Genomic DNA, 9,623 nt, shown 5'->3' with positions numbered 1-9,623 from the left:
TCAGCTTAGATCATAAATAAAATGCGTGATTCCTTCAAAACACCACGCGAGTTTGGATTTCTAGGTTAATACGATGCATTGAATTGCATGGACGACATTTTGAATATCTATAGATACTCAAAATGTAGTCCGTGCAATTCAAGTATAATGTAACATTTGTCTTTGAAAAACTTTGTAAAAATTATTCTTCGTAAAAATAGATCGTTGTTTGACAAATTTCCCGCTTTTCTAGCAACCACCCTATATATACATATATATACGTACACACACACGCAGGTACGTATGTACATACATTCATGCATATACCTACACACAAACACACAGATATAAGTATATATGCATATACAAGCATATGCATATATACTTATACACTCAGGTACGTGCTTACATATACCTACACACATATGCATATACCTACATATCTTGTCCATGTCGATATTAACGTTGTGTTTCTCGCATTTTATTACGAGAAAATGTATACTCTCATTAATCCCTACTAGGACCGCCACCCATTACACTGGGGTCACCTATTTTGTAAGACGCATTTATTGCGTTTTACTAGTAAATAACTCTACACATGGGCATCATAGTAATCATCTTTTACTGGTTTACGATTAAGACTAAAATGTTTAATGTACTAGTTAATTCTGTTTAAAGAAAATATTGAACGTTTTCTAATCCTCATTCTTGAATAAGTTCAGAAGTGTTCACTATATTACAAAGACCATTGTTGAGATGGATTGTTCCACGTAGACTAAAATATCTCCGGGCCCGTACTGTACTAGGTCGTTTATTGATAATCGCCTTAGATGCCCCGGCATTTTTTTTTTTTTTTTTTCCATCAAAAATGCTTTTCCCTCTAGCTTTTTAAACCTCATTTTCAGACTCGTCTGTCAGATTATTCTGCCATACGGTTGCAAAGTGATTAGAGACACGGACTGAAAGCTGGGGGTTCCACGCTCGAATACAGTACACTCCACAGAAACACTTTCAAATTTACGCGAGACCCCGTGTCTAAACACCTAGGCAGGAGGTAATTAAATAACCTCACGAACGAACATTATTCTTGGTCTACGTGTTTTATATTTTAACCATTCATTAAAACGATACATGAACATGTAGCGCACGCTATAACGAAACAGAAAAAAAAAAGACTTACTTAGAGCAACAAATACGCATGTTGTACTTGGTATTTTAACGTTCTTAAATAGGTATATGCTTGATATATAAAATATAATCGAGTGTTTAAATTTGCCTATTGCAAGAACTGTTTTAGAGACGGCAGTTAAGGTTTGTGAGTTCGAATCTCGACAGAAATACTTGAATTTTTTTTTTCTCTATTTTTGGACAAATTAACCCCTTAGTTATGTCTAAATTACAAGATTAACGGAATTTTATATTTTATCTCTTATTTTAGATGAATTTTACGTAACTAGCAATAACTGCACATAGCTCAAATTATATATATATATATATATATATATATATATATATATATATATATACATACACATATATATATGTGTGTGTGTGTGTGTGTGTGAAATTTAAAAATGTGACGGTTTTTTCTGTCATCATTAAAGGTAAATCGGAATTTCAGGTCATTACTCGATCGAAACAGTAGTATTATTATAACTAGGAAAATTGTTTACTTGAAATTAAATAAACACGCATATATATATATAAATATATATATATATGTAAGAACAATAGGAATATGAAATGAAGTCACAAAAACTATATATTGTTAAATATAGATATGTTCATTTATTCAATAAGGGAATACAAGCAATTAGTTGAGGGATAGAAGGGACTCTTTATGCCAAGGCATTTCGAAGCCTCACGCTTCTCATCAGAAGCGTAAAGAAGTTGCTAGATAACATAGTGGGGATGCGACGTCTAGCGTGGAATTCATTAGTAACGAAATAGATCGATTAAAATTATAGATGATGTTGGGGAAGGTATCGAATTCTAAAACTCATCTAAATACTAATTCTAAATAAAGGAGACGCTCCTCCTTTATTTAGAATTAGTATTTAAATGAGTTTTATGCATGGAAATCGGGTAAATAATTTGATAAATTTTACTGCAATTTATAATAGTTTCCATTAACAAATTAAGCGGTATATACATCTAGTATATATTTTCCTGTTCACAAACACTTTTTTATTATGTAATAAAAATTGTACGAGCTAGTTCTTACGCATGAGCGTCAATAATATGTTTATAATAATATATAGGATAAGCTCTTAAACTGATTAATTTCGGCAACCGATATTCTTTTGTCCATAAACAATCTGTAGTATCTCTTCTGACGCCACAGATTCTCTAATCTAAGCTCTGTTGAAGAGGGAACTCTTCTAAACAGAGGCAATTACATTTGTTATTACTAATAAAAGTGCTCTATTTTAGGGAATTTGAGTTTTTCCCCATCAAAAACAGATCTTATGTCTAACTCTGAAATCGTGGGGATGGAAGTAAATTGAAACACGGTGAATATCTTTTTAGAAACGATTATTATTAAGGGATTTGTTCCGAAACTGAGTATATGTATATATTATCTGAATTTAAAAATGTGTACTTATAACGGTCTCTCTCTCTCTCTCTCTATATATATATATATATATATATATATATATATATATATATATATATATATATATATTCAAGAGCGAGGATGTTTCTATACATACATATACATAAAAAAGGTTTCCTTCAATCTTGACAGACTATGGATACCCACTCTAAGGGTACCTGTGCGTGAAATTTTTGTGGTAAGAGTTGCACAATCTGCAACCACATTTCTAAGTGGACATTGAATACCAGTGGCAAGTAGAGGTTCAGGACGACTGGAAACAATGCAGAGATTAGCGGAAAGCACTTACAGCGCCTAGAATTTCCAAATGGTCACCCATCTTGTACTAGCCAGGCTCAACGTTGCCTAACTTTGGTGATCTTACGAGAACCGGTGTGTCAACGTTATTATGCCGCACACATACTCATTTCAATATTTATTCTAGGTTCTCAATACGTGGATCTTTATAATAGTTAATACACTTTAACATGTATGATTATATATTTGTGATGTATTTCACGTACAACTAATGACATTACATTTGTATAGTTTTCTTGTGCCATGAATGGGACATCCTACTGGACTATTTCAAACACACCAACCGAGAGATCTTTTTAAAGATTCTACTAGTTCTGTTAAGTGCAATTGTTTGTATTGCACTTAGTTCACCGTGCATATTTTCCGGGTAGATTTTAAATTCTTTTTCACAAGCTCGGTTGCTTCTATAATTATTGAAAGTTTCCACTTTCTTTTCAGGTCATATATAAGACCTTGGGATTTCATTCACCAAGGACACCGACTTCCAGTAGAATTGCTACTCACTTTCCCTTCTCCCATAACGGAATTTGTATACAATGTATAAGAATTATAGTTATTAAATTTAAAGTTTAAAAACTAATATCTAAGCACCCTTATGCCTACAAACAATTTTAGCATATGTACTCAAAAGAATATTATATATATATAGTGGAGATAATAATTAATAAAAACTGAAGAAAGTGCTCAATACTGTTGTAGAGCAAATATGCGTTTTACTTTTTATTACCGTATCTTTCTGTTAAGTTACATTATTGTTTCGGCTACACGGCCGTTTTTTGGGCCGTCTGTAGCGTCCTCAGACTTTTTATATATATATCATCCACATACAGTACTGTTTCACAGCTCATCGGTGCGGCTAGACAGGCAACTGCCTCAAACCAGGATCGAAACCCGACCGCCTAAAAGACAGTCAAGGCTTCTCACCATTGCCCAATACGCCTGCTGCTGTGAGGGTTATGAATTCATGATGTTAGGGTAAGTGGGGGAGTCTAAAGAAACTTTTATATTGCATATAAAATAACAAAACATGCAGTTTAAATATCTTGGTATATGAGGTCCATATAAACGCGCGCGTGCGTGTGTGTGTGCGCGCGTTTGTTTCTCTAGTATTTCTAGCTGGGATGATATATTGTACAACTGGTTTAGACAAACTCCTTACCTATATATTGCAAATATAAATAATAAATGAGAAACAGTGTGGAGGGGAGGGGGGCAATCATAAGTATATGCCGCCGTCTGTTTTCCCAATCACGCACACTAACATACACCTTTATGACAATTGAATTGTAAAAGTATATCACATTCAAAAATGTTTTATTTTATTGAACGAAGGGGAAATGCACACGCGAAGATCTGCATAACATCTCGCACGCATATAAACATTCGAAATATTCTACAAATACCAGCTCTACTGGTAACTATTTTAGTGCGATCTCTATTGGACCGTATGTAGATCGCAAACATTACTTATGTCTGAACTTATCGTGTGTGCGTGTGTTTCAGTTTAGAACTTGTGAAATAAGGGTTGCACCCACGCCACAAATATTTCTTACGCAAAGAGAAAAATCAAAGCTAAAAAGAATAATACGTGTAAAGAACTTGTGCAGTTTACCGACTGTGCAATTTTTTTTAAATAGGATTTTCAAATAAAAAGTCTGTTTTGTGCGTATGCATTTTGTTACCTCGCTATTTGTTTTTAAATAGTATTTTCAATTTACATTAAAGTTTTACGACATCTTTTATATTAAATTATTAAGTGAAGTACAGAGTAGTTAGAAAACACCCTCCCCATGTTAAGAATGGTTTTCTAAATAATATTTCATCACAGTAACAAAAGTGCACAAGAACGTTCAATTTTTATAACTTTTTTTTCGTACTCATGCACTTATTGATCCGTGCTGAAATAATAACATTTAAAAAGCCATTCTTAGCATGGGGAGGGGAGGGTTCTTTGTACCTATTCTTTACTTTAACCTTACAATTGAATAAAAAAAAAAAACTTTAAACATGGAAATACGATTTTAAAAATAGCGCGGATCAGTAAGTGCATTAGCACCTTTATTTTATTAACTTGTCATTTGAAATATAGAACAGTTTACAAAAATATCCTCAACCGCTCCCCATGTTAAGAATGGGTTTCTAAAATGAAAGATTATTTCAGCACGGTCTATATTTTTTCTGCATGCTCACCTGAATTCAATATTTACAGAAGTGAAAGTTTAGACTTTTTTTTTTTTTTTTTTTTTTTTTTTTGCAAAGAGTTTATTTTTGCTTGTACAGAATTTGAACCTAACTAAACCGACGTTTTCTGTACTAAATCTTGAATTAGGCTAAGTTTAAGTTAGTATTAAAAACAGTTCGGTTGAAAATCTGATGTAGTACAAATTTAGGTACGTATTCAGTTTACGGACCGTGCTGAAATAATGGTATTATTTAGAACCCCTTTTCTCACGTGATAAGGAGAGATTGTTTTGTAACTATTCTGTATGTTAACCTAACAATTTAATAAACAGATCGTAAAAATTGAATGAAACTTGAAAATCCTATCTAAAAATAATATTTAAAAAAATAGCAAGGTTCGTACTCCGATTTATTTAACGAACACTATTTTCTTTCCTTGTTTACCCAGAAGATGGGATGGATGTTAAATATTTATGCAATTAAGGTATGAATCAATATAATCCCCCCACACGTGTTAAGAATGGGTTAATTCATTAAACAATGTTTTTTTTTTTCCAAACAGTCAACAAACTTTGATATTTTTTTTTGCTGTTCCTTGGCCCTTTGGCTAGGAGCAAAGTGTAGTATCTGTTCCGATACTATACTTTGTCTTTTGTGACATAGAGCAGTGGAGGCGCAATCCTTTTAGATTGAGGCAATTTTTATATTTTGTCCCTATCTTTGGTAGTCATGCTCTTATTGAACAGTGCTGAAATAACGTTATTATTTAAAAAGCCATTCTTAACATGGGGAGGGGCTGTTTTGTACCTATTCTGTACTTTAACCTTACAATTAAATAAAAAAAAACATAAAATATAAAACTTTAATTGGTGCTAATGCACTTACTGATCCGTGCTATTTTTTTAATCGTATTTCAAAGTTTAAAGTGTTATGTTTTTTTATTCAATTGTAAGGTTAAATTACAGAATAGGTACAAAATACCCTCCCCTGCTCATGTTAAGAATGGCTTTTTAAATAATAACGTTATTATTTCAGCACGGATCAATAAGTGCACTTTAATTAAACATGGAAATGCGATTTAAAAAACAGCGCGGATCAGTAAGTGCATGAGCACCCTATCTTTATTTGGGGAGATGGATTTCCCCCTACATTAAAAACCCCGACATTGTGTCTGACTGCCCTCTTGGGGAGAATTGAAACTTTGTCCATATATACATATATATACACACATATATATATTAGAATTTTTTTTTTTTATTAAGGAGGTGGCGATTTTTTAAAACCTTAACCGGTTTTGCCTTCGTAAGCATATTATTTTAACATTGTTTTCGCGACTTTCAAAATTTTGTATCATCTCTCGAACTCGTGTTTATTAATTTAATCGAACCTTTTCAATTTCATCATCTGTTTTCACTCCGAAATGTTCGGGAATGTCATTGAAAAGTACTAATATTTTCGATATCATAGATTGTCAAGCACTCTCTACAGAAACGAGAATCTACGTTTATGCGTGAGCACCTTGAAAAACTTGATTTTTTTTTTTTTGAAAGGTACATTAGATTTTTAAGTGTGGGTGGAGTTACGCATATAAATTTAACGTAAATTTATCCCCCATTTCCGGTAGATTCATGCGTTTTAGGGCAGTTGCTCTATTTTTTTTTTTTTTAACCTTCCATAGGAGGTGAATCCTGTACGATTTTTGACAATTATGTCTAGTTTTACGACCTTGCCACTCGGACTTAAGGTTACTAGTTTGAAAAAAAAAATGGCTAACCGCTCTAAAACGCTAGAATTGCACGGTTACTATACGTTCAATGTATACGAAACTGATCTATCAGTTAAAATTCTAAAATAGTTCTTGCTTCTACTTTTTTTTGTTCAATTTTTTTCATACGTAATCGCCTAAAAAATAGAATATCATTCGGGGGTCGGTCAACGAAGGGTGCTAATCTATATTATGTAGATCTCTTCTGGGTCCACGTTCATTACAACTATCGAAAAGAAAATCTATCGAACACAACACATGTGCTCGAACGCGCATCCATTTCGTTGTGTTATTATTTGAATCGTTAAGTAGTCTTTACCGTACGGATACAATGTTTAATAAGAAAAACGCATCGCATGCTACAATAAAATTAACCATAGGAATGAAAGACGACCCTCCTCCTTTGGATTTTTTTTTTTTTTTTGTGCTAGTGCATTTACTGATCCGCGCTATTTTTTTTTTTTAAATCGTATTTCCAAGTTTAAACTTTTGTTTTTTTTTAAATTCAATTGTACGGTTAAAGTATAGAATAGGTAGAAAACACCCTCCCCATGTTAAGAATGGCTTTTTTTAATAACATTATTTCAGCACGGATCAATAAGTGCACTAGTACTTTTTTTTTGTTAGAAAAGACGAAAAGTTTTGGTTATACTGAAGTTTGTAGCTTTAAGATTGCTTTCATTAAAATACTATCTAACCCAAATTATAGTTTGATAACATTTTGGTTTAAAATGGTAATTTAATGACCAAACACTATAAGTATATTATTACGGTAGGGGGGGTACCTATTCAGAATACGGACCGTGCTGAAATAATATTTAGATACCTATTTTTGTATTTATGCATTTATGTTACCGCGCTTTTTAAAAAAAAATAGTATTTTCAAACTAAATTCAAGTTTTACGATATCTTAATTAAATTTGTAGCTTAAAGTACAAAATAATTACAAAACACCTTTTCCTCTCCATATTAAGAACGACTTTCTAAATAACTATTCCCGTACTGTAACAGAACAGTGCTCTAGAACCCATATTTTTTTTACAGTAGTAGGGAGGTGTCGCTTTGTAATTATTCTATGCTTTCACCCAACAATTTAATAATAATAAAAAAAGACACTGTAACACTTTAACTTGCAAGTCTTATATATCTCTCTCTCTCATATATATATATATATATATATATATATATATATATATATATATATATATATAGATAACTAGTACGGTCCATATTCTGCATAAGTACCAGATATTGTTTGATAATCAAATTATGAATTAACCAGAGATGGTATGAAAATTTAATTACTAGTCATCTTAAAGCTAAAATCTTCAATATAAATAAAGTTTTTTTTTTGTTGTTGTTTTTTTTTTACTTACCTTGATAAATAGCACAAAGTGCTTTCGACATATTGATGTTCTGTATCTCCTTGATTTGTAGGACGTTTTAAATAATAATAATAATAATAAAAAATTAAAGAATGTAATAAATAAGTTTCCCGTTCTTTAAAACAAATCTGTTATCCGCATTTCCGTATGTAATACATGCATATAGATATATAGATATACATGTAAATATGTACGCATATAAACGGTGGGTTAATCCGTGCTTAGGATTTGATTGATTTTAATCCGTTTAAACGGTCTTTAAATACATCGCCTCAGTATTTTTTTAGTTTCTTTTTTTTTTTTTAGTTGTGTTTAAATTTTCCTTTACACGCGTAAAACACAACATCCGTGCACGCACTGTCGTAGAAGTTGTAGGTAGGTTTCCAAAATCGTGCAATACATATATATATATATATTCCTACCAAAGATAGACAGATAAAAAGTTAAATAGATATAGGCGCGTTTAAGTCAGTTACGAACTCCAGAAAACTATAACGTGAAAGACGGTCTCGCAAGTAGAGAAACAGTAATAGTAGTCGTAGTAGTAATTTCCATAGTAGTAGTAGTAGTTGTTGTAAAATAGTAGTTGTAGTAGATGTTGTAATTGTTTGCTATGTATAAAAAAAAAATGGGAGCCGGCTTCTGAACAGAGACAAGTGCGTGCCTCTTGTAGAAGGGGTGTGGATATGGGGTCTGTTCTTGAAGGGGTGGGAAGCGGGTGGGGGGTTATGGAATAACGAGGTAAGAGATATTGGAGATTGTTTCTGATAGGGGGAAAAAAGGGGGTTTTGAAATGTAATAGGGAGAAGAGAAAAGAAAGAAAGAAAGAAAAAAGAAAGAGGAAAATAAAGAAAGAAAAAAGAAAGAGAAGAAGGAAGAAAGAAGAAAGTATCGAAGGTATGCCGTGGGGGGGGGCGGGATTAGTATGAAAAAAAGATTTTTAAAAAAAGTTATTTAAAAGAGAGAAAGCATAACAAGTAGAAGTGAAAGAAAGTAAAAAAAAAGAAAAGAACGAAGTATTGATAACAAGGAAAAGAAAGAAAGAGGAAAATGTAAAAAAAAAAAAAGTCGGGATGGGGGGTAGGTGGGAGACAAGGAGAAAGAAAAGAAATATTGTAGAAAAAAGAAGTCAAAACACAGACCGACTGAAGAGAAAAGAAAGGTGAAGAGGGGTGAGAGAAGGCAAGGGCTTCTTTAAGTAGATATAAGAAAAGAAAAACTAGAATCATGTAAAACAAGAGAGAGAGAGAGAGAGAGAGAAAGAAAGAGAGAGAGAATGTGTGTGTGTGTGTGTGTGCTCGCGCGTATGTGTGAGGGAGCGAGAGAAATTAAGTTTCAAGGAAAGAAACAAACACAGTTCGATTTAAAGTAAAGTCGAGAGGGATTCGGAAGAGAAGTC

At 32.5% G+C, this 9,623-nt stretch overlaps 1 protein-coding gene across 3 annotated transcripts in view; it reads right to left on the bottom strand.

Moving 5' to 3' along the window:
• Window positions 1-9,416, bottom strand: part of LOC145258222 (semaphorin-5A-like) — a 457,393-nt gene extending 447,977 nt beyond the window's left edge. For all 3 annotated transcript variants that reach the window (XM_080116169.1, XM_080116168.1, XM_080116172.1), the window contains exon 1: window positions 8,216-9,416. The gene's annotated coding sequence lies outside the window, so the exon portion shown is untranslated. The remainder of the gene's footprint in view (window positions 1-8,215) is intronic.
• Window positions 9,417-9,623: the final 207 nt, after the last annotated feature.

Source organism: Euprymna scolopes, chromosome 33 (assembly GCF_053919585.1).
Source record: "Euprymna scolopes isolate OS-2025 chromosome 33, ASM5391958v1, whole genome shotgun sequence".
Classification (NCBI taxonomy): Eukaryota; Metazoa; Mollusca; class Cephalopoda; order Sepiida; family Sepiolidae; genus Euprymna; species Euprymna scolopes.
The sequence above is the reverse complement of the archived record's forward strand: the minus strand, read 5'-3'. Positions and strand labels throughout refer to the sequence as shown.